This window comes from Mesoplodon densirostris, chromosome 8, assembly GCF_025265405.1.
Source record: "Mesoplodon densirostris isolate mMesDen1 chromosome 8, mMesDen1 primary haplotype, whole genome shotgun sequence".
Lineage (NCBI taxonomy): Eukaryota > Metazoa > Chordata > Mammalia > Artiodactyla > Ziphiidae > Mesoplodon > Mesoplodon densirostris.
The window spans coordinates 69,104,859-69,132,554 of NC_082668.1; the positions used below are offsets into that span (position 1 = coordinate 69,104,859).

A 27,696-nucleotide genomic window follows, 5' to 3' on the forward strand; every position below is an offset into this window, starting at 1 on the left:
AAAGATAATTATAAAACATTTATAATTTGGCTTCTTCAGTCCTACCAAGCTCCAGATCATCTGATTCTCAGCCACAGACAGAAAGTAGCTCTTTTGGCAAAGCTATCTTTTTTTCCCTTCTCTGCTTCCTGATGTGCCACTCTTTCTTGTAGAACTTTATTGAAGGCTGCATGAAGCAGCAGCCTGCTTCAACATTCTGAATTTTTCCCCTTCATTAGAAGGGAAAACACTTCAATAGGAAGATGGCCTGAGTCCCAAATATATCAGACGGTGGTTTAGCCACTTTGCTAACTTGCCAGACTAAGATAGAGGGGTCTGCACTACCCTTCACCTGACCTCTTTGGCCAGGCCAAGACTGAATTTTAGGGTCTGTTACTTGCAAGAATTTTTATTATCTGCAGGCCTATCACACTGAATAGATATTTAATTAATTATGACGCATATAAACGCATGAATGAATAATTTTTATTTACAGGAATAATCCACCTAATTTTAAATGTATTAACTAATAAGGATTTTAAAAGTCTGTATTTTAAATTTCCCAACTGTTCAGTAATTATAGCTGTCTTCTTTTCCCCTGATTTCAAGATCCAGTCAAGGATCATGCATTGTATTCAGTTGTCATATCCATTTAATCTCCTTTAAACTTAAAAAAAAGAAAAATTCCCAGCCTTTTTTGTGTCATGTTGTTGACATGTTTTAAAAGTCTGGGCAAATTGTTTGCAAGATGTCCCTTAATTTAGATTTTTCTGATTTTTTTTGATTATTAGATTGAGATTAAACATTCGTGGCAAGAATATTCCATTGGTGATGTTGTGCTTTCTCAAGGTATCATATCAAGTGTAAGAGGAGATTAGTAACACAGTAGAAAAACACACTACTATGGTTTGATGGAAGGTCCAGTTTGAGTTTTCCAATTCTACTTGCTTTAACTTTACACTAAACAGGTAATTTCTAAGTGGTTTGTACTTAAATAGACCAGGTAGCAGGAAATAGTATTATATGCAGTCCATTTGCTATCATTTTGGAACAACAAAAAGTTGCCTTTTTAAATTTATCAGGTCTTGTGAGTCTGTAACAGTTTGGGGAGCTCTGATAAAATCAACTTTCTAATTTGCAAAGCTGAGGGCCAGGTGGTAATAATATCCATTCATAGCACTGAAGTGAGAATTACTTGAGATGTTAACAGAAGTAAAATATCACTGAAAGTAATATGCTCTGTGAAGAGTCTCTATTAATATAATCAACCCCACTCAGGTATTTATCTTTAAAAACCACATATATGGCATACACTGTTGTTATTGTATCTGACACTGTTGTACTTTATGAATATTAATCTTTATAATAACCCTTCTACTTGGGTACTGTTATTATCCCTATTTACAGATGAGGAAACTAAGGCACAGAGAGGATAAGTAATGTTCCCAAGGTTATATAACAAATAAGTGGTAATGGGGGACTTCCCTGGTGGTCCAGTGGTTAAGACTCCACGCTTCCAATGCAGAGGGCATGGATTCAATCCCTGGTCGGGGAACTAGATCCTGCATGCATGGTGCAACTAAGAAGCCCACATAGCACAACAAAGGTCCCTCATGCCGCAACTAACCCGATACAGTCAAAAGTAAATAAATAAAATGTTTAAAATGGTAAATTTAAAAAAAATAGGACTTCTCTGGTGACACAGAGGTTAAGAATCCACCTGCCAATTCAGGGGACATGGCTTGGATCCCTGGTCCATGAAGATCCCACATGCCGCGGAGCAACTAAGCCCATCCTCCACAACTACTGAGCCTGCACTCTACAGCCCGCAAACCACAACTACTGAGCCCGCTTGCCACAGCTACTGAAGCCTGCACGCCTAGAGCCCATGCTCTGCAACAAGAGAAGCCACCACAATGAGAAGCCCACATACCGCAATGAAGAGTAGCCCCCGCACACCGCAACTAGAGAAAGCTTGCACACAGCAACAAAGACCCAATGCAGCCAAAAATAAATAAATAAATAAATTTATTTTTTTTTAAGTGGTAATATTTCCAACTGTTTTTCTGTGAGACCCCACTTGAAAACAGGCAGCAGCCTATATAGCTCCAGTGTATACTTAAGGATACTTTTCATTCAGCCTGTCCTTTAAATAAATATGTGTGTCTATGTTATTTCTGTTACAGAGAGAAGAGGTACTCCTTTATAGGGACTCGTAAAGGCATAGAGCATCTAGAGATTTACTGCCTCCATTACGCTGCTGGGTCTCACAGCACATGTTATGTTTTTACAGTTTCTCTCCAGAAGGTAGGAGTTGTTTTCTCTCCATGAATTCTTCATATAATTATAGTTTTCTTGTCTGTGAACTTAATATCTATTGAATATGAAAAACATCTGACATCTATAGATTAAAATGCCAATTGGGAGATTGGGATTTACATATATACACTAATATGTATAAAATGGATAACTAATAAGAACCTGCTGTATAAAATAATAAATAAAATTCTAAAATTCAAAAAATAAATAAATAAAAATAAATAAAATGCCAGACTTCTCGAAATAGTTAAGACATACAAGCACCTCTAAAGAATATTTCTATTATAAAATTAATACATGTTCATTGTAAAAAAAAGAAAAGAAGACAATATGGAAAAGTATAGTAATCTTACCACCTTGAGATAAGTACTTTTTATATGTTGTCATATGTCTTTCTGAATTTATTGATATATGTCTATATGATGCATAATAATACATATATAATTATGCATTATATTATTATATACATATGTACATATGACTAGAAATGATAGAATATAAATGCTCCTTGGCTAGAATGCTTCTTATTTAATTTTTTTAAATTTAATTTAATTTTATATTGGAGTGTAGTTGATTTATAATGTTGTGTTCATTTCAGGTGTACAGCAAAGTGATTCAGTTATACATATACCTATATCCATTCTTTTTCAGATTCTTTTCCCATATAGGTTATCACAGAATATTGAGTAGACTTCCTTGTGCTATACAGTAGATCCTTGTTGATTGTCTATTTTATTTATAGTACTGTGTATATATCAATCCCAATCTCCCAATTAATCCCTCCCTGCCACTTTCCCCCTTGGTAACCATAAGTTTATTTTCTACATCTGTAACTGTTTCTATTTTGTAAATAAGTTCATTTGTATCATTTTTTCAGATACCATATATAAGTGATATTATACGATACTTGTCCTTCTCTGTCTGACTTACTTCACTCAGTACGACAATCTCTGGGTCCATCCATGTTGCTGCAAATGGCATTATTTTGTTCTTTTTTATGGCTGAGTAATATTCCATTGTATATATGTACCACATCTTCTTTATTCATTCCTCTGTCGATGGACATTTAGGCTGCTTCCATGTCTTGGCTATTGTAAATAGAGTGGCAGTGAACATTGGGGTGCATGTATCTTTTTGAATTATGGTTTTGTCCAGATATATGCCCAGGAGTGGGATTGCTGGATTGTATGGTACTAATATTTTTAGTTTTTTAAGGAACCTCCATACTGTTCTCCATAGTGGCTGTAGCAATTTACATTCCCACCAACAGTGTAGGAGGGTTCCCTTTTCTCCACACCCTCTCCAGCATTTATTGTTTGTAGACTTTTTGATGATGGCCATTCTGACTGGTGTGAGGTGATAACTCATTGTAATTTTGATTTGCTTTTCTCTAATAATTAGTGATGTTGAGCATCTTTTCTTGTGTTTGTTGGCCATCTGTATGCCTTCTTTGGATAAATGTCTATTTAGGTCTTCTGCTCATTTTTTGATTGGGTTGTTTGTTTTTTTGTTATTGAGCTGCATGAACTGTTTATATATATTGGAGATGAATCCCTCCCTGGTCACTTCATTTGCAAATATTTTTTTCCCATTCTGTGGGTTGTCTTTTCATTTTGTTTATGGTTTCCTTTGCTGTGCAAAAGCTTTTAAGTTTCATTAGGTCCCATTTGTTTATTTTTGTTTTTGTTTTCATTCCTCTAGGAGGTGGGTCAGAAAAGATCTTTCTGCAATTTATGTCAGAGAATGTTCTGCCTATGTTTTCCTCTAAGAGTTTTATACTTTGCCACCTTACATTTAGGTCTTTAATCCATTTTGAGTTTATTTTGTGTACGATGTTAGGGAGCGTTCTAATTTTATTCTTTTACATGTAGCTGTCCAGTTTTCCCCACACTACTTATTGAAGAGACCATCTTTTCTCCATTGTATATTCTTGCCTCCTTTGTCATAGATTAGTTGAGATAGGTGTGTGGGTTTATCTCTGGACTTTCTATCCTGTTTTATTTTTTTTATTATTATTATTTTTTTTTGTGGTACGCGGGCCTCTCACTGTTGTGGCCTCTCCCGTTGCGGAGCACAGGCTCCGGATGCGCAGGCTCAGCGGCCATGGCTCACGGGCCCAGCCGCTCCGCGGCATATGGGATCCTCCCGGACCGGGGCACGAACCCGTATCCCCTGCATCGGCAGGCGGACTCTCAACCACTGCGCCACCAGGGAGGCCCTATCCTGTTTTATTGATCTATATTTCTGTTTTTGTGCCATTGCCATATGGTTTTGATTACTGTAGCTTTGTAGAATAGTCTGAAGTCAGGGAGCCTGGTTCCTCCAGCTCTGTTTTTCTTTCTCAGGATGCTTTGGCTATTCAGGGTCTTTTGTGTTGTAAAATTGTAAAAAAAAATTTTCGAGTTCTGTGAAAAATGCCATTGTTAGTTTAATAGGGATTCCATTAAATCTGTAGATTGCCTTGGGTAGTATAGTCATTTTGATAATATTGATTCTTCCAATCCAAGAACATGGCATATCTTTCCATTTGTTTGTGTCATCTTTGATTTCTTTCATCAGTATCTTATAGTTTTCAGAGTACAGGTCTTTTGCCTCCTTAAGTAGATTTATTCCTAGGTATTTTATTCTTTTTGATGTGATGGTAAATGGGATTGTTTCCTTAATTTCTCTTTCTGAACTTTCGTTGTTAGTGTGTAGGAATGCGAGAGATTTCTGTGAATTAATTATATATCCTGCAACTTTAGCAAACTCATTGATGATCTCTAGTAGTTTTCTGGTAGCATCTTTAGGATTTTCTATGTATAGTATCATGTCATCTGCAAACAGTTTCAGTTTTACTTCTTCTTTTACAATTTGGATTCCTTTTATTTCTTTTTCTTCTCTGATTGCTGTGGCTAGGACTTACAAAACTATGTTGAACAAAAGTGGCTAGAGTGGACATCCTTGTCTTGTTCCTGATCTTTGAGAAAATGCTTTCAGTTTTTCACCATTGAGAATAATGTTTGCTGTGGGTGTGTTGTATATGGCCTTTATTATGTTGAGGTATGTTACCTCCATGTCCACTGTCTGGAGAGTTTTTATCATAAATAGGTGTTGAGTTTTGTGAAAAGCTTTTTCTGCATCTATTGAGATGATCATATGTTTTATTTTCTTCAGTTTGTTAATGTGGTGTATAAATTGATTGATTTGTGTATGTTGAAGAATCCTTGCGTCCCTGGGATATATTCCACTTGATCATGGTGTGTGATCTTTTTAATGTGCTGTTGGATTCGGTTTGCTAGTCTTTTGCTGAGGATTTTTGCATCTATGTTCATCAGTGATATTGGCCTATAGTTTTCTTTCTTTGTGACATCTTTCTCTGGTTTTGGTATCAGGGTGATGGTGGCCTCGTAGAATGAGTTTGGGAGTGTTCCTCCCTCTGCTATATTTTGGAAGAGTTTGAGAAGAATAAATGTTAGCTCTTCTCTAAATGTTTGATAGAATTCGCCTGTGAAGCCATCTGGTCCTGGGCTTTTGTTTATTGGAAGAGTTTTAATCACAGTCTCAATTTCAGTGCTTGTGATTGGTCTGTTTATATTTTCTATTTCTTCCTGGTTCAGTCTCGGAAGGTTGTGCTTTTCCAAGAATTTGTCCATTTCTTCCAGGTTGTCCATTTTATTGGTATATAGTTGCTGGTAGTAATCTCTCATGATCCTTTGTATTTCTGCAGTGTCAGTTGTTACTTCTCCGTTTTCATTTCTAATTTTATTGATTTGAGTCTTCTCCCTTTTTTTCTTGATGAGCCTGGCTAATGGTTTATCAATTTTGTTTATCTTCTCAAAGAACCAGCTTTTAGTTTTATTGATCTTTGCTATTGTTTTCTTCATTTCTTTTTCATTTATTTCTGATCTGATCTTTATGATTTCTTTACTTCTGCTATCTTTGAGGTTTTTTTATTCTTTCTCTAATTGCTTTAGGTGTAGGTTAGGTTGTTTATTTGAGATGTTTCTTGTTTCCTGAGGTAAGATTGTACTGTTATAAACCTCCCTTTTAGAACTGCTTTTGCTGCGTCCCATAGGTTTTGGATCATTGTGTCTTCATTGTTGTTTGCCTCTAGGTATTTTTTTATTTCTTCTTTAATTTCTTCAGTGATCCATTGGTTGTTTAGTAACATTGTTTAACCTCCATGTGTTTGTGTTTTTTACAGTATTTTTCATATAATTGATTTCTAATCTCATTGCATTGTGGTCAGAAAAGATGCTTGATATGATTTCAATTTTCTTAAATTTACCAAACCTTGATTTGTGGACCAGGATGTGAACTCTCCTGGAGAATATTCCATGCGCACTTGAGAAGAAAGTGTATTCTGCTGCTTTTGAATGGAATGTCCTATAAATATCAATTAAGTCTCTCTCGTCTAATGTGTCATTTAAGGCTTGTGTTTCCTTATTGGTCTTCTGTGTTGATGATCTGTCCATTGGGGTAATTGGGGTGTTAAAGACCCCCCACTATTATTGTGTTACTGTCAGTTTCTCGTTTTATGGCTGTTAGCATTTGCCTTATATATTGAGATGCTCCTATGTTGGGTGCATATATATTTACAATTGTTATGTCTTCTTCTTGGATTGGTCCCTTCATCATTATGTAGTGTCCTTCCTTGTGTCTTGTAACAGTCTTTATTTTAAAGTTTATTTTGTCTAATTAAAAAGCTGCTACTCCAGCTTTCTTTTGGTTTCTATTTGTATGGAATTCCTTTTTCTATCCCCTCATTTTCAGTCTGTATGTGTCCCTAAAGCTGAAGTGGTTCTCTTTTAGACAGCATATACATGGGTCTTGTTTTTGTATCCATTCAGCCAGTCTTTTTCTTTTGGTTGGAGCATTTAATCCATTTACATTTAAGATAATTATTGATATGATTGTTCCTATTGACATTTTCTTAATTGTTTTGGATTTATTTTTGTAGGTCTTTCTTCTTCCCTTTCTCTTTTGTTCTCTTATCTTGTGGTTTGATAACTATCTTTGGTGTTGTGTTTGGGTTGCTTTTTCTTTTTGTGTGTGTATGTATTGTAATTTTTTGGTTTGCTGTTCCCATGAGGTTTTGATATAGCAGTCTATATGTATACAAGGTTGTTTTACGTTGCTGGTCTCTTTCCCACCTAGGGAAGTTCCTTTAACATTTGTTGTAAAGCTGGTTGTTTTTGTTTTATGTACTTACTTTTTGCCATATAAAGTTAGCATTTTTATGAGGTTAAATCTATAATCTTCCTCATGGGTTCTGGTTTTGGTGTCTGCTAGTACATTGGCTTTTTTTGGGGGGGGGGGAACTGTGTATATTATGGACGGTTTTAAACACAGAGTATTTGGCAGAATAGTATAATGAACCCCCATGTACCTCAGTCTGGCTTCAGTAATTAAGAACTCACAGCTAATCTTGTTTCACTTATACCATCTGTATTATTTTGAAGCAAATTCAGATATTAAATCATTAAATACTTCAGTATGCACACTGACTTTAAAGGTATTTTTAACTAACCTGTATTTTACATCTGCCATAGTTTGTCTTGCTGGAATCACTGACTTTCACTACAAGATATTTATAATGTTAAACCAAACGTCAGCATTAGTTAAGTTTATTGTTACATAATTTAGGATTTTAAAATAGCCTTTATGAGAATTTAATTATACTAAATATTTATGTTACTCCTCTCTCATTGATTAAATATACATATCTGTATGATATCTGTATAACTTTTTTGTTACTAAAGTTATATCTTAATAAAAAAACTTCAGCTTCCTTTTTTACTAAAGTTATGCCTTATTAGAATCTATAACACTTCTTATACCATGATATAAAATTTTATTTTCCTGGGCCTCCCTGGTGGCGCAGGTGGTTGGGAGTCCGCCTGCCGATGCAGGGGATGCGGGTTCGTGCCCCGGTCTGGGAGGATCCCATGTGCCGCGGAGCGGCTGGGCCCGTGGGCCGTGGCCGCTGAGCCTGCGCGTCCGGAGCCTGCGCGTCCGGAGCCTGTGCTCCGCAACGGGGGAGGCCACAACGGTGAGAGGCCCGCATACTGCAAAAAAAAAAAAAAAAAAAAAAAAAAAAAAAAAAAATTTATTTTCCTGTCCTCAGAAGGCACTATCCTAAATTGTGAATTATGTTACTATATTAAAAAGACTTTCCAAGCCTTTTGAGTAAAACTTTGTATACGCCTCTCCAGAAACATAACAGGGTTTGTTTTTTTAAAATCCTTGGATTAGATAGAATTTCATTTGTTATATGTGGTTAATATCTGATTAGTTTTTGAGCTATCAGTTCAGAAGAAAGCAATATCATCTTAGCGTCTTCTTCGGGGTTTGATACTGAATGTAAAAGTTCATCATAAGAAGTTAAGAAAGTATCTCATGATTACTAATGCCAGAAAGAGTACAGAATATCATTAGACATGATTCTTATTCAAAGAAGAAAGCTAAAAAAAACCAGAGTTAGTCTCAACTGGAAATAAGATTGTCAATACATATCAAACGCAGAGAAGGAAAATAAATCTGAACCTTCGTCATAGCTAAGTAATATCGTGTAAGTTTTTATAGTTAAGAGAGTACTTTGGGTTAATATTGCCAGATTATTTCATTTTATAAACGAGAAAATAGAAGAGCAGAGAGCTTAACTGAAGCTTATCCAAAGTCACAAGAATTTTTTTATCCAGTTTTCTCAGAAGCTATTTAAGAAGTATTATAAATAAAAGGTTCTAAAAAGTTATTATTAGCAACAATAACAATTATTCAGTGCTTACTATATAGCAATCAATCTACTAAATACTTTGAATTATTTGTCTCATTTAATCCTTACGGTGTGCTTTGAGGTAAAATCTTTTATTATCCCCTTTTATAGAGGTAAGGAATCTGACTCTAACCCAGGCAGCCCGAGACACATAGCCCTCACTCTTTTTATTTTTTATTTTTTTTCCCCCCGTACGCGGGCCTCTCACTGTTGTGGCCTCTCCCGTTGCGGAGCACAGGCTCCGGACGCGCAGGCTCAGCGGCCATGGCTCACGGGCCCAGCCACCCCGCGGCACGTGGGATCTTCCCGGACCGGGGCATGAACCCGTGTCCCCTGCATCGGCAGGCGGACTCTCAACCGCTGCGCCACCAGGGAAGCCCAGCCCTCACTCTTAATTGCTGTTATTCAGAGAAGAGACTCTTAAATCTTATAATCAGTAAGAAATTGTATTTCTCTATCAACTAAAGTAGACAGAGTTACTGGAAGAACAGAGAGAGGATTCCAGCAGTCAATCCTAGAGATAAAGCAGGAATGGAAAGTTTTGGCAAGATAGATGGCAAGAAATAACATCCTAAGGAAAAAAAAATGTGAAAGGTCTAATTAAAGAAATTTGTGGCATGATTTGACTCTAGATTATTCCCTTATTTTCAGGGAATACTGCATCCCTCAATTCATTTTTGCATTTATAAAAGTTATTTTGGTTTTCAAATAAAAAGATGGCTTATCTTTTTCATAAATTAATGAAGAAAGCAACACTCAAAACATGTTGACTGTTGCTCTAGGTTTTAATGTTTGCTGCAGTTCATGTCTAAAGGTGCACATGAATTAAACAAAAAAATGAAATCATGAAAGAAGATTTTTTTTAATGAATTTTCAAGTTTAGTTCTAAGTAGCAATCACAGTTTTAACTTGAGGCTTTTCTGGGTCATTGTGAGTAATGATTAGGTGGGATTACACACCCCAGGCAAAGCCCGAGGACATTAATCCTCCTAGACAGTCATTTATCCTCGAAATAAATGGTCCTTAGTTTGTGGAGTATTGTTTAAATTACCAGAAGGAATCAAGACTTGAGTCTGTCATTTTATCCCAAGGGTCATCTCAGGAGTCTGAAGCTTAAATATTAAGATAACTGTTTACCAAAATGAAAACCGTTGGCCGGCTTTTCATTTACTGTTGCTTTATTTTATTTTTACTGCTTTGGGGGTATTTATTTTTATTTACCCTCAGATGGAATTATGTATAAAAAATTGTAACCCCAAGAAAGTAATATCACTATTGAAAATTGTGTTCAACTGTGTAGAGCATCTATTCAGGGGAAATGGGTAAGATTTTTTTAAAAAAGATAATAAATTCCACCTCTCATTTTTGTTAGATTTTCATGGAAATTTATGTTTGAGAGAATTCTGATTTACTACTCTTTGCTAAAAACATTCTTCTAGCCCGATCTTATCATGTAAAATTATGAACTGGTTAGTGTGGCTATCTTGAAAGCCCTGAAGTTTTAAATTCGTGGATAATTATGTATTTTCAATTACCAAAATCTCCATTTCCTTCCATCCTTATAGCTCTTTGCTCTAACTCTTCTCTAAAAACTTTGTGACTTAAGTTCTTAAAATGACTCCACCCTCTTTTAAAACATATTTACATAATAGATAGTAAGAGGGAGGAAATTAACAAACTAAAACATTTACTTAACTCACACAATGTATGGAATAATAATGATGATAATACTAATAAAAAGGGTAGTGTTCTTGTAATCATCTAATAAAAGGGTAACGAGGCTTTATATAGGGTTTACTATATGCCAGTCACTATTCTAATTCACATTCTAACTCAAAACTCCATTATCATCCCCAATTTTAAATGAGGAAACTGAGTCAATAAGAGCTTAAATAGTAAGTAGTAAATTTGGGATCAGAAACCTGAACCAGGGCTTGAGGGAACCACAGTAGAAAATTCTCAGTGCTACATGGTCTCACATCAATACATATAAGGCTTTGTACTGGGAACATAGTGGTAAATGAGGTAGGCACAGTTCCTGATTTCATTAAACAGAAAATTACACAATTTATTTCATTTCCACATTATAAGGTAATGCAAGAACATATGTAGGGACCTCATATAGTCTGGGAAAATCAGGCAAAGGATCTCTGAAGAAGGGGCATTTTGGCTGAGATCTGAGGGATGAGTAGGATCCACAAGGTCAGGTGGAAATGGGGAGTAGGATAGGCAGGGACCACAGTGTGACTTTTATGGGCCCTAGACACTTTTGCCTTCATGGGCCCCTTCCTCCATAAGAATATTAAAAATTGTATTTTGTGATTATACTGGTATGAAAACAAATATGTTAGTATTGTATACTAAAACATTTTCTTTCAACGAAAAGTGTTTTTTTTTCCATATTTTAATAGAAAGTAAAACATTTTCATGGACTCCTAAAAGTATTTTGGGCCCTAGGCACTTGTGCCCGCTGTGCCTAATGGATAAGTCAGCCTGGAGGTAAATATTCGGCCAAACATTTCAGATAGAAGGAACAGCATAGGGACTTGCTTGCTCAGGAAACTGAAAGGGGGCCAGTGTAGTCAGAGCAGAGAGTGCAGGGGAGGGAGGCATGAAGTGAGGCTTGTGAGTCAGTCAGGGCCCTGTAGGCAGTGTTATTTATCCTAAGAGCTTCCAAAGGGTGTGTGTGTGTGTGTGTGTGTGTGTGTGTGTGTGTGTGTGTGTGTAGGTAGGTGGGTGTGCTTAAGTCAAATTAATATATGCACATGGTTAAAATCAATAGTTCTTTGGTTCCCCTTTTCCCACTGACGCCTCACTTCTCTTTCCACTTTTCCTTCTGATATTTATCTTCATTTATCCAGGTAAAAGTAATTTGCTTCCACCTCAAATTTTTTAATTTATCACTTTCAGGCATCATATAGTAACGCGCACACACATACACACACACACAAATAAAGGAGGCATTATAAATTCACTCACTTAACCCTACCCCACCTCTACCTTTTCTCTATCATTCTTCATTTGGTTTTATCTCTATTTTTGGTTTCTCTGTTGTAACTGTGGATACAACAGTATACCTTTATAATACCTTTATTTCTTATCCCATTAACTATAGGTGCTGCTTTGGGATCGTCCCCTCTAGCAGATGAGGACAAGTGTGTCCACATTCTCCGTGGTTCTGTTCTCAGTTCTTTCATCTTTGTATTTCTAAAATTGATGCCATTTACATCTACTTTATAACCATAATTAAGCATTTATATATTATTGTGTGAAAAGTGCCTTTGCATTTTCTGTTCCCACCACCTGGAACATCCATTCACCCACAGGACCACATTGACTGTTCCTGCCCTTCCTTAAGCTCTTGACCCAAGTGGCAGCTGCTCAGTAGGGCTGTTCCTGACCATCTTATCGGAAATAGCAACTCCCCTACCTAGGATTCTTGCTTTACTGTCTGTTGTATTTTTCGCTGTAGCACTTATTGTTAATACAAATCATATATTGTATTTCACTTAATTTTTAAAATTATTGTCACTCTCCCCATCCTTGACTACAGCTTCAAGGAGACAAGGATTATCTACTTCAATTTCTTTGATTTTTTTGGTTTACTATTTTCCCCCTCACTTTTATAATCTCAGTGGCTAAAATAGTGCCAGATACAGTATCATTTAAATTAATGATTAATTATAGTCCCAAGTAGTCTTTTTTGGTTATATTCCCTTACTTAGGCCATTTTTCAGTTTTCTTAAAATTTCTAATTGCCTATTTTTGTTTTTCTTGCATTGTTTTTCTTTGTCATATTCCCAATTCTTTCCGACTCTTCATTATGTGAAACATTCTGGGCATCTCTTTTTGCTTTTGTTGTTTTCCCTGGGAACTGCTCTTCTAGATCCTTACATCCTTTGGCCACACAACTGTCATCCTAAGGCTTCCCTTTCCTCCTCAACCCACATTTTTTCTCTTTTTCGTTGTACATCCTCCTTTAATGAAGCATATCCCTTAGCAACTTTCTAAGAAAGAATATATGGATGATAAATTTTTTGAACTTTCAAATGTTTGAATGTTCTTTATTTTATTCTCACTAGGAGTGTATCCAGGTTCTAACATCAGAAGGTGCAAGCGTGGGAACAGGGTCTGACTGGGGGAAAGGGGAGAAGTGGGGTTTGTGCATCAGTATTGGAGAGGGAGAAAAAGCATTAAAAGGTGCCACGTTCGACTACTTGCTCTACATGAGACACAGTCTAAAAACTGACATTTTGTACCACTTCTACAACTGACTGTTTTTATAATAGTCTTTTTTTTTTTTTTTTTTTGCCATACACGGGCCTCTCACTGTTGTGGCCTCTCCCATTACGGAGCGCAGGCTCTGGATGCACAGGCTCAGCAGCCATGGCTCACGGGCCTAGCCGCTCCGCGTCATGTGGGATGTGGGATCTTCCCGGACCGGGGCACGAACCCGCATCCCCTGCATCGGCAGGCGGACTTTCAACCACTGCGCCACCAGGGAAGCCCTATAATAGTCTTAACAATCATTGTGTTAAAAATTGTAGAAAGAGCCTTTGAAGCCTTTGAAGAATGTGCTGAGGATAAGCAGTTGCTGCCTATCTAACTGCTTGCCATCTGAATTGTAGGTTGTCTGGGATTCTAGGGTACAAATCATTTTCCCACTGAACTTGGATGGTGATGCTCCACAATCTTTTAAAATTTATTTGCACCAGCCTGAGTTGGTCCTTTGTAGCTCATCTATTCTTTCCTTCTGGTAACTTTTGGGGTCCATTCTTGTTTTTCTTGGTGTTTTCAGTTCCCAATGATGTGCGTGTTATAGGCTTTTTTGTGTTCATGTTGTATTCAGTGAGCACTTTCATCTGAGGAGTTTAATCCCTAGAAAATCATCTTGTATTTCTTTAGTAGTGTCCTTCCTTTTTTTCTTTTTTCTTTTTTCTTTTTTTCTTCTTGTTCTTTCCTTCTGTAACTGTTGCTATTCTATGAAGGACCACATGAGCTGAACATCTACCGTCTCTTCTTTATAATAATATTTTCTATTTCTTTTTAAATCTATTTCCAGGCAATGCTCTCAATTCCTAAAACCAAACCCAAAAAAGAGATTCATAGGAGGGTTGAAATATAAAATTAAGTTTTCATTTTCCAAGAGTCTTTCATATTCTCTTGGAGTTTTGTTTGTTTGTCTTTGTTTGTTAAAGATGAAGAGGGTAGTGATTAAGAGCACAGATTTTGGACCCAGACTGAGCTTGAATCCCTATCTCCCACTTAGTAACTCTGTGACCTTGAGCAATTTTAAATTCTCTGTCTCTGTCCTAATCTGAAATGGGGATAATAATAGTCTACTTATCTCAGAGTTCTGAGGATTAAATGAGTTTGTAAACATAAAACGTTAAGAATAAAATCTGGAATGCAGTAAGCCTTATATGTATTTGCTATTGTCATTACTATTATAATCATCACTAATACTATTTTGTGTATGATGTCTGCTCACTGTCCCTGAGGATGCTAGCTAGAGTTCTTTTTAAAATTCATCTTTTTTTCCCTAAGTTACCCATTTCCTCCAATTCAGCTTCATTTTTCTGTTTGCTTTTTTTTTTTCCTCTTTTTTATGCAGGAAGCTTTCTTTAAATATCTGGTAATTCTTGGATACAGGTTCATATATAACAGTGAGGAAATAAACAGCTGATTGGGAGTTTTGCATACAAAGGCAGCTTTTCCTGATTTCAGGTGTTTAGGGTGGCTAGGACAGGACCCATTCATTACAATCAAGAGTCCCTAAATGCCAGAGATAAAAACTATTCATAGGATTGATTTTCCCCAAGAGGAGCCCTTTGATTATTTCTTTAGGAATGCCTTGCTTCAGTGGATGTGGGTGCCAGCTGTTCCTTATACAAACCTTAAATTAACCCCGCCGTTTTCAGCCCAACCTCTCACTGCTGCTCTCATTGCTGCCCTCTCACTGGGCATCTGCGAGCCTTTGGACCTCTCTGTAGTTCCGCAGATTGATGGGTCCGATCTTAGCTTTTGCCACTCCATGTCTACTGTAGGCTGAGGTTTCCTGTGCTCCATCGCAGCATTTTTCTCTCTGTATTTTCCTGTTCACATTAATTTTTTGAAATCTCTCATCTGTTGATGGTCTGTCCCCCATACATTGTGGTGTCACTTATTTTTTATTCCTTTACTATCATTTTAGTAGGTCTTAAAAGAAGTAAAAACAAGTATGGTCTACCTCCCATCTTTAACTAGAAGTCATTGAATGTTTGTAAGTAGAAAAATGACCAGATCAAATGTCATTTGAAGTATAGCAGCATAAACTAACTGACTAGGTTTTCCTGGATATAATTATGTGATGCTTATAGGACCTAGCTTGTGATATAGATAATAAAACTAGTTATTAAAATAATGACATAAATATATGTTCTTAGACATAAATAGATCAATATTTAATGAAATAAATATTAAGCAAAATATATTTATTGTCATATTACGTAAAATATTAATATGTTATATAATATATTATTCCCCAGGCTAAAACAGAAGTAACTTTCTTCAGAAATCATCTAATCTCTACCTACTCTAGCAGTGCTTTCCATCTATTGCTGAATACCAACCTATCTCTTTTATTATTGAATATAAACTTGATTTTGCATAGAATAGCAGTAAATTGGTCTTAAACCAGCCTTTGACTTCTAGAAGCTTGTAATCCTTTTTTTGCAGTAAGATGACAGCTATGGGGATCAAAATACTATCTCATAGGGTGGCAATAATGGTTAAATGAGATAAAATATATAATTTCATTTTCTCCTTCTTCATACTGTGGACCCATTTTTAAACCACCTCTAGAATATTTCCATAACTAGAGTAAATTTGCTAATCCAAATCCCCTAACCTGTATCTATATGAAAATTTTGGTACTTTAAAGAGGATTGTTGCCAGCTCATGGAATGTTACATCTAAAAAGTGCTTTTCCTGCTTCCTTGTTGTCTTAAGCAGCTCCTTTGGGTACTCGATTAAAAGATACTTGTAAGCTTTAGTGCTGTTAAAGACATATACATTGATTATAGCCAAGTCTTTATACTATGAATCATTTCTTTATCAAAGTTCTATCTTTATAAATTCTAGTCACTTAAATGCAGTTTTTTAGTATTTCCCATCTAATTTGTTGCGCTGTCATGTGTGATTTCTCTTTAATGTTATTGAATAGATTAAGAAAAGTGCACTTAGACAAGTTGCTTTCATTTGACTCTCCCTTAAAAAGAAATATACATACATAAAAATTATAAGTGGTAGCAGAGTTTTGTTATAGATTATTAGGGTCTCTCATTTACTTCCTGTCTTTCACATAACCTGGGGAAGGGGAAAGGAGAAATTTTAAATCCAAAACCTAATAAATTCAGTAGATTTCAAGGAAAATAATAAAAATTACAGTAAAGAAGATTCCAGACTCCAGATATCTACAACTATGTGATTGTGGCTTAAAGAAATTGCAAAACCACTATGCATTTTTCATAGTTAAAATATATTGTCCACCCTTCGAGTTTCTTTATATAAATAAAAAGATTGTAATTTCAGATATCATTATTGTCATACCTATTCGCCTTTATTGTAACTGGAAATTTTCAGTATCTTCTTCTTGTCTCTTTCTGACTGTTCAGTGCTCACACACACACATACAGTGTGTGCATGTACACACACACACACATCTGAGGGAGTAGTAAAACCACAAGGCATTTTATTAAGTAATGCTCCTCAATGGTTTTATTCATTTTAAATAATAGATCAGAAGTTCATTTTTAGGGCACTACCTTCTGTTTTTATATAGGAATTATTTTTAAAACCATACTATGCTATTTTCTTTCATAATTTGAATGTTGTTATGATTTCTTGGTAGCACTACAGAAATCTTCCTGCTTGTTTTTTTTTCTATTCACAGTATTCAAAGTGAGTCATGTGACCTAGATATTGAAAATTGAGGTAGAGTGTGCTGCATTGCTGATATTTACTGTGAAACCTCAGACACTGCTTCCACAGGCTAGAATTACAGGGTGCACACCATTTAATATTGCTGCACAATCATTTTTAAAGCTGGCATTAAAATATTGTTTTAAAATATGCAATTAATAGAACATAATGCTTTTATATTCCAGTTTAAAATGCACAAATAATGATTGTTCATTTTAAAGTTTTAGATCATGCTAGATAAGACTCATTATGGATTTTTCCCCATTATTTACCTGTGTTTAGAATTACAGTAATCTACTTGTTTTGAAATCTAACCCCAATAAGGTGCAATTAGTCTGTTGCTATTTCCTAACTTGGGGTGAACTCTGTTAAATTATTAAAAATAAAATAGTATCTAGAGTCTGCAGTATAAAATTGTGCTCATCAAGAGAAGTTATTTTACCATCTGTCAGATTGGTGTAGAGCATCTCTTTCAAGAAGTCAGCTTTTACATTCAGGAAGCCATATTCTCCCAGTGTGAAAAGCTCTTTCACCGTTTAATACTTTTGTGTAAAAAATAAAACCCAGAAAGGAAAGCACTGAATGAATTAAAGCATCTGAACAGGTGACTGACTTTCAAGTCATGTATGTACTGAAAGAATCTGATTTGTTTTCTCTTTACTCACTGCAAAAATATTATAAAATAGAGGAAATAACAGATTACGTAACAACTCTCAGCTAAGAAAATTAAAGCACAAATGTGCTAAGGATCAGCTTTGTAGTTTTGTTTGTCCTCCTTTTTTTTTTTTTTTTGCGGTACGCGGGTCTCTCACTGTTGTGGCCTCTCCCGTTGCGGAGCACAGGCTCTGGACGCGCAGGCTCAGTCACGGGCCCAGCCGCTCCTCAGCATGTGGGATCTTCCCGGACCAGGGCATGAACCCGTGTCCCCTGCATCAGCAGGCAGACTCTCAACCACTGCGCCACCAGGGAAGCCCTGTTTGTCCTCTTGATGACAGAGAGATTAGCTTACCAAACTAATTCATAGGTTTCTTTATATAGCCAGGGAAAACTACAGAGTACCAGGGCAGATGACCAGAATCCGTATTGAGAAGTCTAAGACCATAAGCTGGAAACTCAGTGCCTAGAATCCAATCTGAAGTACAAGGAGAGGCAGAAATAAGTAAGAAATACAACCAGGTTTGGCCAAAGCTGGGTAGAATGAGATGCAGTAAACAAATAAACAATAAGCAAATAAAGAGAGTGGCCCGGAACCAGGACTCTAACAGAAAGTGTGGGCACAGCATATTAATACCTTTTGGGGGAGTGAGAATGGGAGGCATATCAGGACTAGAAACTTATTATAATTGAACAGTACACCTAGCTCTGATTTGTCTCCAGCTCCTGGATGAATTTACTCATCCTTTTTCCCGAATCAGTATTTCCCAAAATGGTGTTTCATGGAACAGTCTTCTAAAAGCTGTATCATGAAGGCCGGGAGAAAATATCAGTTGTCAAGTAAATCTGGAAAATGAAAATACACACACACACACACACACACACACATATATACTCTTCATATTTTTCTTTCTTGAAAATGCATAATGCCCTTATCATGTAAAAGTTTCTTAGTAGTCCTGGAAAAAAGAAATCTGTAAACCCAACCATTCCCAAACATGTTTGACCTGGAACACTATTTTGCATCATATCAAGTTCCATCTTTTAGAGCTGTGTTCTTCAGGACACCAGTTTGGGAAACTAACTGTCTTTTTTTTATAACTATTTTAATAAGCTGTTGCAAAGCCATTTTTAAAAGGTAGGATATATGCTGAATAAATGAATGAATTTGTCCAATATTTACTAATATAGTTGTTTCAACTTCACACAAGATCCAGTCTTTGATACAAGAAGGGCTCACATTATTATTTGTATAGTCAGACAAATAGGAAATCACTATAGCTACTTATTTTTAAAGGTCACTTAGTGTGTTGAGTTATATAAGCTAGACTCTACCACACAGAACCACTGATCCCATATTTGGGGCAGCAATCACTATTCATTAATAAGAGCATCAAAGCATGTTTCACAACGATTATATTGTGCTCTTAGTAATTCTTGGTAAAGAGGACTCCAACTAAAAGGGTCCTGAAGTGGTCTTGTGTTAACAAGACACACAGAACTGCCAGTAGCCAGGAGATTTATACTTTCTGTTCTGGATCTGCCATCAGCTGTCTATGAGACATTATAAAAGATATTTCTCTTCTGAAAAATGAGGAGATTACTACTTCCCAGCTAGATATTAAGAATGAACTTCTTAAAAATTCTAAGTTCTATGCTCATTCTCTACCCAATATTAATGTGAATTTCCAAAAGACAGATGTAGTATTAAAAGTTTCTGTTACGCTCTATTTTAAGTGATCTTCCAAACATAGTTTGGGAAATACAGGACTAAATATATTCCAAAATTCCTTGTAATTCTGAAATGTTATATTCAATTATTCTAAATTATATATTTACATTTTTCTCCTTACAAGAAAGAGGACGGTATAAGTTCTTTATAAGCAAAGAACTTTACCATGTGCTTGTGAGGGACCAGAGCTATTTGAAAAATGTCCTAGGTTACAGCATTATCTTATAACAACTCAACATTTAATTAGATCTTTTTAATTTTTAATTAATTAAAAATAATATATGCATGATTTTAGAGTGTTAAAGGTTTTTAAAGTTGTTTTATAGTATTGGTCTTTATGATTTCTAGATAAAATACTCTAAAATCATGAACATATTATTTTTTACTTTAAAAAATTGCATGTTACAACTCTAAGGAAATAATAGCTAAAGAAGAAATAGTTTTTCCAAAATAGAAACCGTGTTGGTTTTTGTCACTTAATTTAGTAATTCATCAGTGTCATGTGTCATCACATATTCTTCTAAAACATTTTTGAATATGACATTATAGTAACTTTCTGCTATTAAAAAAAACAAAAATAGGGCCTCCCTGGTGGCGCAGTGGTTGAGAGTCTGCCTGCCGATGCAGGGGATGTGGGTTCGTGCCCCGGTCTGGGAGGATCCCATATGCCGCGGAGCGGCTGGGCCCGTGAGCCATGGCCGCTGGGCCTGCGCATCCGGAGCCTGTGCTCCGCAGCGGGAGAGGCCACAGCAGTGAGAGGCCCGCATACCGCAAAAAAATAAATAAATAAATAAATAAAAATAAAGGGAAAATATTTTATTTCTTTGGAGGTAGAGTGGAACGTAGAATGGTTGGGATTTTCTTAAGGAAAATTTAGTTGCAAAAAATATTTGGGACAGGAGACCGTTTGAAAAGATTCTCACTGGCCAAATTTGAGACAGTTTGAGTATCAAAATAAATAATGATGATAATGAATTATAACACACTGAATAAAATAAGAATCTAACCATTAAATGAATAAATAAATAAATGAGAGAGAAAAGAAAGCTCTTTCTTAAATTAGAACGACAACTAATACAAGAGTTCAGATCGTGGAGTTAGAAAACCATCAATGGGATGCTAAAATTAGTGGGTCAAATTTTACGTAAAATACTTCCAAAATATTTCCCCACGAATAACTTTTTAACTATAAAGGAAACAATAATTTGACAGTGGAGAAACCGGTGGACATCACATTAACAAACTGATCAAATTTAACACCATCAATATTGTATTAAACTGACATTTCATGTGCCTCCTGATATGATGCACTTGAAAAGCACACAGCATTACCTCTGTAGTATTCCGCCAAAATGCATAACGCAAAGCTAATTATGAGGAAACGTCAGACAGACTCAGAATGAGGGACATTTAACAAAATACCTGGCCTGCATTCTTCAAAAATGTCAACATCAAGAAAGACAAAGAGAGGCCAAGTGAAAGGTCCATTTTAAAGGAAACTAAGAATCTTTAACAACTAAATGTAATGTGTGATAATGGAACCTGGCCCAGGGGATTTTTTAAAAAGTATAAAATGCTAAAAGGGAATTATTTAATAGTTATCAAAAATTTAATATGAACTGTGAGTTACATATATTAAATTTCTTGATTTCAAAAATTGTATTGTGGTTATATAAGAGAATGCCCATGTTCTAAGGAAATGCTTACTGAAGTTTTCAGAAGTAAATTGGCACATTGCTCCAATTTACTCTCAAAATAAGAAATTAGATAAATAAATAAGATACTTAGATGACAAAACAAATGGGGCAAAATGTAAACAATTGAGGAATCTAGATAATGTTTCTGGAGAGTTCCTTATCCTATTCTTGCAACATTTCTCTAAGTTTGAATTTATACCAAAATAAAAAGTTTTAATACTTCTTTGAACTCGAGTATGCCACTGAGAGTTAAAACCTGTTTCATTATCATGGGTCAAATTGTTCCAACTATCTAAGAAAAAAGGCCAAACCTTAGAAATGTATTCCTTGCTCTTTGTCCAAATTGATAAAATTATAAAGCTAAATTAATATGGTGATTAATCCACCTCCCTCAAGAAAAGGTAATTTATAGTGTATTTGTGAGCCATGTTAAATTCTTTTTTTTTAAGATTTATTTATTTATTTTATTTATTTATTTTTGGCTGCATCGGGTCTCAGTTGTGGCCCGCGGGATCTTCATTGAGGCATGCAGGATCTTTCCTTGCGGAGCGTGGGCTTCTCTCTAGTTGTGGTGGGAGAGTTTTCTCTTCTCTAGTTGTGGCGTGCGGGTTCCGGAGCTCGTGGGCTCTGTAGTTTGTGGCACACAGGCTCTCTAGTTGAGGCGCATGAGCTCAGTAATTGTGGCATGCGGACTTAGTTGCCCTGCGGCATGTGGGATCCTAGTTCCCTGACCAGGAATCAAACCCGTGTCCCCTGCATTATAAGGTGGGCTCTTTACCCCTGGACCACCAGGGAAGTCCCTCATGTTAAATTCTTTATGTTATATGTACCATATGAATTCAGGGTATTAATATTTTAAGTGAATGCACTTGGAGAATGTACAACAGACAGCTGTTTCAAGATACACATAAAACTTAGACTACATCCATTCTTCCCAACCTCCACCCCACGTGCCACACGCTTGTTTATTCCTCATCCTCCACTTTATGTGGCTAATTCAAGTGTAACAAGAGCTTTGTCCGGTAATCTTTTTTGCCTTCTATATTTTGTAATTATTGTCACCGCTCTATAAAGGTGATAGTTTATGTATTAAATTAAGAAAGGTTTTTTTAAAAAGACTTTCTCCTTAAAAAATTACCTAGTTTTTGATATTTTCTTTGTGTCATATATTACTATGTTTTATTTTTTAAGTGGGATAATCATTAAATTATCCTTTTAAATATTTTGAGTGCATTGCCATTTTTTAAAACCTGGCACAATATGTATATTTACATTATGTATGTTATTTACAGGTATTATATATATATTTACATAAAGGAAGTAAAAATATGTTTTACTTCTTTTACCCTTCTCAAAGTATAAATCTTGCCTTCTTTTTTTTTTTGCGGTATGCGGGCCTCCCACTGTTGTGGCCTCTCCCGTTGAGGAGCACAGGCTCCGGACGTGCAGGCTCAGCAGCCATGGCTCACAGGCCTAGCCGCTCCGCGGCATGTGGGATCTTCCCAGACCAGGGCACGAACCCGTGTTCCCTGCATCAGCAGGCGGACTCTCAACCACTGCACCACTAGAGAAGCCCCAAATCTTGCCTTCTTTGGACACATAAGCTATATAGTCTTTATACACTAATTAATATTTGTTTTCTTTTCAGAAGTTACATTTGCGACATTGCGAGTTGGCAAGTCAGAATAAAATCCAGAGGACTAAATTGTACTGTGGTTTAATTTTTTTAAGATATTTTCCGTTTAATAGATAATCAGGAGACAAAGACTGTAATAGATTCAGATATCAGCTGGTATAATTTTTGAATCCAAGAGTCTAGACCAAAAACAAATGTGTAAGAGGGGTAAACTAAGAGCAACAAAGTATGTGTGAATATATGAGTATGTTTGAAGCAGGATTTTTAAATTGTTTTGATGTTTCTGTGTAAGAAAGAATATTATTATTATTATTATTAGGCCATACCGCATGGCATGTGGGATCTTAGTTCCCTGACCAGGGATTGAACCCATGCCCCCTGCAGCGGAAGCTCAGAGTCTTAACCGCTGGACCACCAGGGAAGTCTCAAGAAGACATATTCTTATTCTTAACGTTATAAATATTGAGAGAGATGAAGGATTGTTTTCTCACAGAACATTTAATGGCTTTCTAAGTAAAGGTAAATATATAAGCATTTCAGCAAATGATTTTTTTTTCTGTTGAATCTTATTTTTTTAATTCCACCAAGAATTTTATAGTCTACATTCAAAATGTGTTGAATAAAACATGTCAGCAATATTCTTGCCCTTTTAACAACCATATAATTTCTCTGAGAAAATGGTCCTGTGTCATCATGTAAAATTATTTTATAGAGTTAAATCTTGGCACTCTTATCTACATAAGAAAGGATTCAACACCAATGTTGACCTACTTTTTTTTCTCATTCAGATTTTTTTAGCAAGAGAATAACTGTCTCACACCAAGATTTGAAACCAGAATTTTATCGTAACGTATTTAAAAAGAGAAACTCATTCTTCTTGTGTTTCTGTAATCTGAATATCAGGTTATACCATATCAACAGCCAGCAGATGGAGAAAAAAAAAATGCTGTGGGAAGCTAGGCTATAAATACTAGGTTAATTCCAGAACTTCAAGATTTTCAAAATTTTGCTAAAGCTTCTCTAAACTCTCTGATCTTTTAGTAAGAAATTCATAGTTTCGAGTGGGAAAGAAAGGCACAGAATCTCAAGTTGAGGTCTGTATACTTCAGGTGGTTTCATCATCCTCTTATACTTCCTGTGAAAGCCATTTTTGGTTTTCTAATCTCCTCATTGGTGTCAGTTCAAAAAAATCGTTCAATTGGGAATAGAAAAGTGATTTTTTCCCCCATAATACCAGTGTTGTGACTCTCTTATACATCTAGTGACTTTCCTATTTAAAAAAATCAATGTATTAAATTTACCCTTAGTAATTGAATGCCCAGTTGGAAAAGCTGCTTTGGCTTTCATTCATTAAGTATAATTCATGCACATGTGTGCCAGGTTCTGTAGTTGGATTAATGTTGCAGACATAGAAGATATAGTTCCCATTCTCAAGTTGCTTAAGACAAGCCGACTGAACCATAACAATGCAATATAATAAATATGATATAAGTAAGCACAATGTGCTATGGAGGTATGTAGTAATAGCTCCTAACCCAAAGCGGGTAGCTGTAGAAGTCAGTGATTTTGACTACCAAAGATGGGGTTAGTAAAATATGAGGTGAATTTTGTGATCCAAATCAGCTTTTTTCAAGACAAACATTAGTCTTATTAACATTACCAATGTATTGAATGTCTATGATATGTTAAATGTTACAACAAATGCAGTCTTATCATCTATATTAGATATCTTAATAATAATGAGAATTTTCCCTAAATATTTTCCCTAAATATTCCCTAATGAATATTTTCCCTAAGAAAATATTTGTCTTATTTCTTCTGATTGTTGGGCTCTTTATAACCATAAAGAGTGGTATCAGGCTTCCCTGGTGGCGCAGTGGTTGAGAGTCCGCCTGCCGATGCAGGGGACACAGGTTCGTGCCCCGGTCCGGGAGGATCCCACATGCCGCGGAGCGGCTGAGCCCGTGAGCCATGGCCGTTGAGCCTGCGCATCCGGAGCCTGTGCTTCGCAATGGGAGAGGCCACAACAGTGAGAGGCCCGCGTACCGCAAAAAAAAAAAAAAGAGTGGTATAAACCATAAAGACTGGTATATGCCAATTCAGGGCACACAGCTCTCACGTACTGTTGGCTTTCAGAGATACCCAAGGAAAACTATGGATTCATTAGTAAAAATTCATCCTTTACTACTATAAACCCAGCTCAAACTCATGTCATACTAATGATTGTTGGATCATTCCCTTCATCCTAGTGTGTGAAGGACAATAAATCATGATTACATTGTGAGCCCTCAGTGGTAGGAAAAAGCATTGTGATGTAGTGTTTCTGAAAAGTAGTAGTAACGAATTTGGAGAAACAGCCTTGAACAGAGAGGGAGATTTCCAAACACAAGAAAAAGGGAATACAGAAATTAAGATGAAAGATAAGAAGGTGAGAAAGGTTAGCAAAGAGAAAATGAGTTTAAGTGAAGTAAGGTAAGTGGAAGAAAATGTAATAGGCTCAAGAAGTTTGAGGACATTAATAGTTAAATATCATACAGAAAGACTTAATGGAAACTCACTTGTACTTGAAGTTGGGATGTTGGGCCGTCTTTCTTATTTTCTACAATTCTGTCTCTGATTTTTACCAACTCTGCTACCACGGTAACTGAGGGAAATTACTTTAGCCTTTGATCAGTTCTAATTAGCTCTCTATAGTGTAATGAAGACCTATATCTTATCTTTAGTTGCGTACTGCAGTAAACACATAGTTTAGTCGTATATAGTCATCTAATTTTTAAAAGAACTATGTGTTGATATGGCTACAGAATTAATTTTTAACTTTGGTAAGAACAGACTTTAGTGGTAAATGAAAAATTTGTTCTGTAATATCACAGGAAAGCAAGCAGGCCCAATTTTTGAATAAGCTGAACCATTCAACGTTTTCAGGAAGCAGAGAGAGAGAATATCTTTGAGAAGGTTATGTTTACTTATTTTTTATTTCCACTCATGATTTTAGTAGATCTCAGTCAATTGGGGGAACAATACCTCTTGTTCAGTGATACCATTTCATTCCAGTGAGAAGTACAAAGTGAATAACCGGATAATGACCTAACACAGTAATGATTCTTGTTGATTTATATCTCATATGGGGAAAAATAAAAACTTGTTCATCTGTATTTGCTGTTGAAAGGAGAGGTTTTACAAATACCATTTTTGCTTTCACTTATCATGCATTACATCTATTATCTTTTCAATAATTGATAAATCATAAGACTTTTTGGACCAAAGTATATTGGAACCTTTAGGATTTTGAAAATTTCAAACTGATGGTATTCATATGACATAAATGTTGATGATGGCTTAAATTTTAAAACGGACAAGCTTCTGTCTACCTGCAAGTCACCTTTTTAGGAGATTCTGAAACCAGTTACATTTACTGAAAACTCCCCAATTAAAATGTGAAGCAAGTAAAATACTCTCAATAGTCATTAGGTTACTATAATCCTTTTTTTGTGTGTTTACCAATTAGAATTATTCTTAATACTGTAATTGGCTTTCCACACCCTCCTTTTTCAGCACAGTCCTTTTAAGTGTTGAATATAGCCTTACCTAATGACATTACTGATATAATATATTGAGATACTTCATTGGGTTGGAGTGACTTACTAGATGCCAATTTGCCACACCCAGAATGTTGCAAAGCTTAGAACATGGCACACAGGCCTATTTACTTGTTCCAGACTAAATAAGTATCTTTGTGTATGTGTGTGTATATATACATATGCCCATGTATTCCTTTATTTCAATGATCTTTATTACAGCGATAGAGGGCAGAACAATTCTGAATGTATACATAGGTGTTTAACAATCCTCAGTCATCTTATTATCTTTTACAGTGTAAAAGACCCTTGAGCAACATTAAGCAATATAAGACCATATTCTGTATTTCTTGTTATGGGTCTAAGGTATCCTAATTTATTTCTCAATAAATTAGTTAGTTAACAGGTGTTTGTTGAACACTTTCTAAGTGTAACCTAAAGTTTAAAGTAATATTAAAGAAAATAAAGTGAAACCGTGGCCCCTGTTGACCTTCCATTTAAGTGTTTCCCCATAGTAGAAGAATCTGCAGGTGACCAGTCTGCTCCCTTGCCCTTGGGTTGAGGTGTGGAGGACAGAGTACATCCTCTCAGGACCCTGGGATACTGAAGAAAATGATCTTTCAGACAGATGTACAAATTGGTGCCACAGATACAAAGTAATAATAATACAGATTGTACTGTCCTCCTGAATTGTCATATCTAGCCTCCTTTCTGCCACACATACATATGACTATACTTATATTTTAGAGCATTTCTTTTTTTTACTCCTAAGTGTGCTTTTTTCTTAACATTAAAAAACAATACTATTTTAAATACTTGATCACTATTCCAGTATAATGATTTTATTTTGGATTCAAGTTAACTTCTTAGCTAACATTATTTAATGCCTGTTGTATACAAATATTATGTTAAACATTGATCCTGAATGCCACAGCCCTGGACTTTTATTTTAGCATCCTTTCCAAAGTATAATACATGTAATTAATGAAAATTCTATAAGCACCCGCTCCAAAACACCATGGTTTAATAGTATATCTTAGGCCTACTGCTGAATCTTTACTTTATTAGTAAAAAGAGAGTTTAGGGAAGAAATATTTTTAAATCTTATATTTTTGTATCGGTCAAGATTCTTTATTACAAATAACATAATTCTCTTTGACTAGTTTAACATCAAAGGAAACACAATAAAAGGTATTAAGTAGCTAACAGACTCCAGCAGGACCAGAGAACTGGCTCTGAAGTTAATAACATTTTCCAAGCATCTTTCAGGAGCTCCTCTAGCGAAAAACACTCTTTTCACTGGCACCCAGCACTTATGATGCATCCGTCTGAACACCACTACTGTCCCAGAAGAATATCCCAAAGAAATACCTGATATTTCT

At 35.8% G+C, this 27,696-nt stretch overlaps 1 protein-coding gene across 5 annotated transcripts in view; it reads left to right on the forward strand.

Moving 5' to 3' along the window:
• The window catches only part of MBD5 (methyl-CpG binding domain protein 5), a 187,339-nt gene that overhangs the window by 38,374 nt on the left and 121,269 nt on the right, over positions 1–27,696 (forward strand). For all 5 annotated transcript variants that reach the window (XM_060106166.1, XM_060106167.1, XM_060106168.1 and 2 more), the window contains exon 2: positions 2,166–2,286. The gene's annotated coding sequence lies outside the window, so the exon portion shown is untranslated. The remainder of the gene's footprint in view (positions 1–2,165; positions 2,287–27,696) is intronic.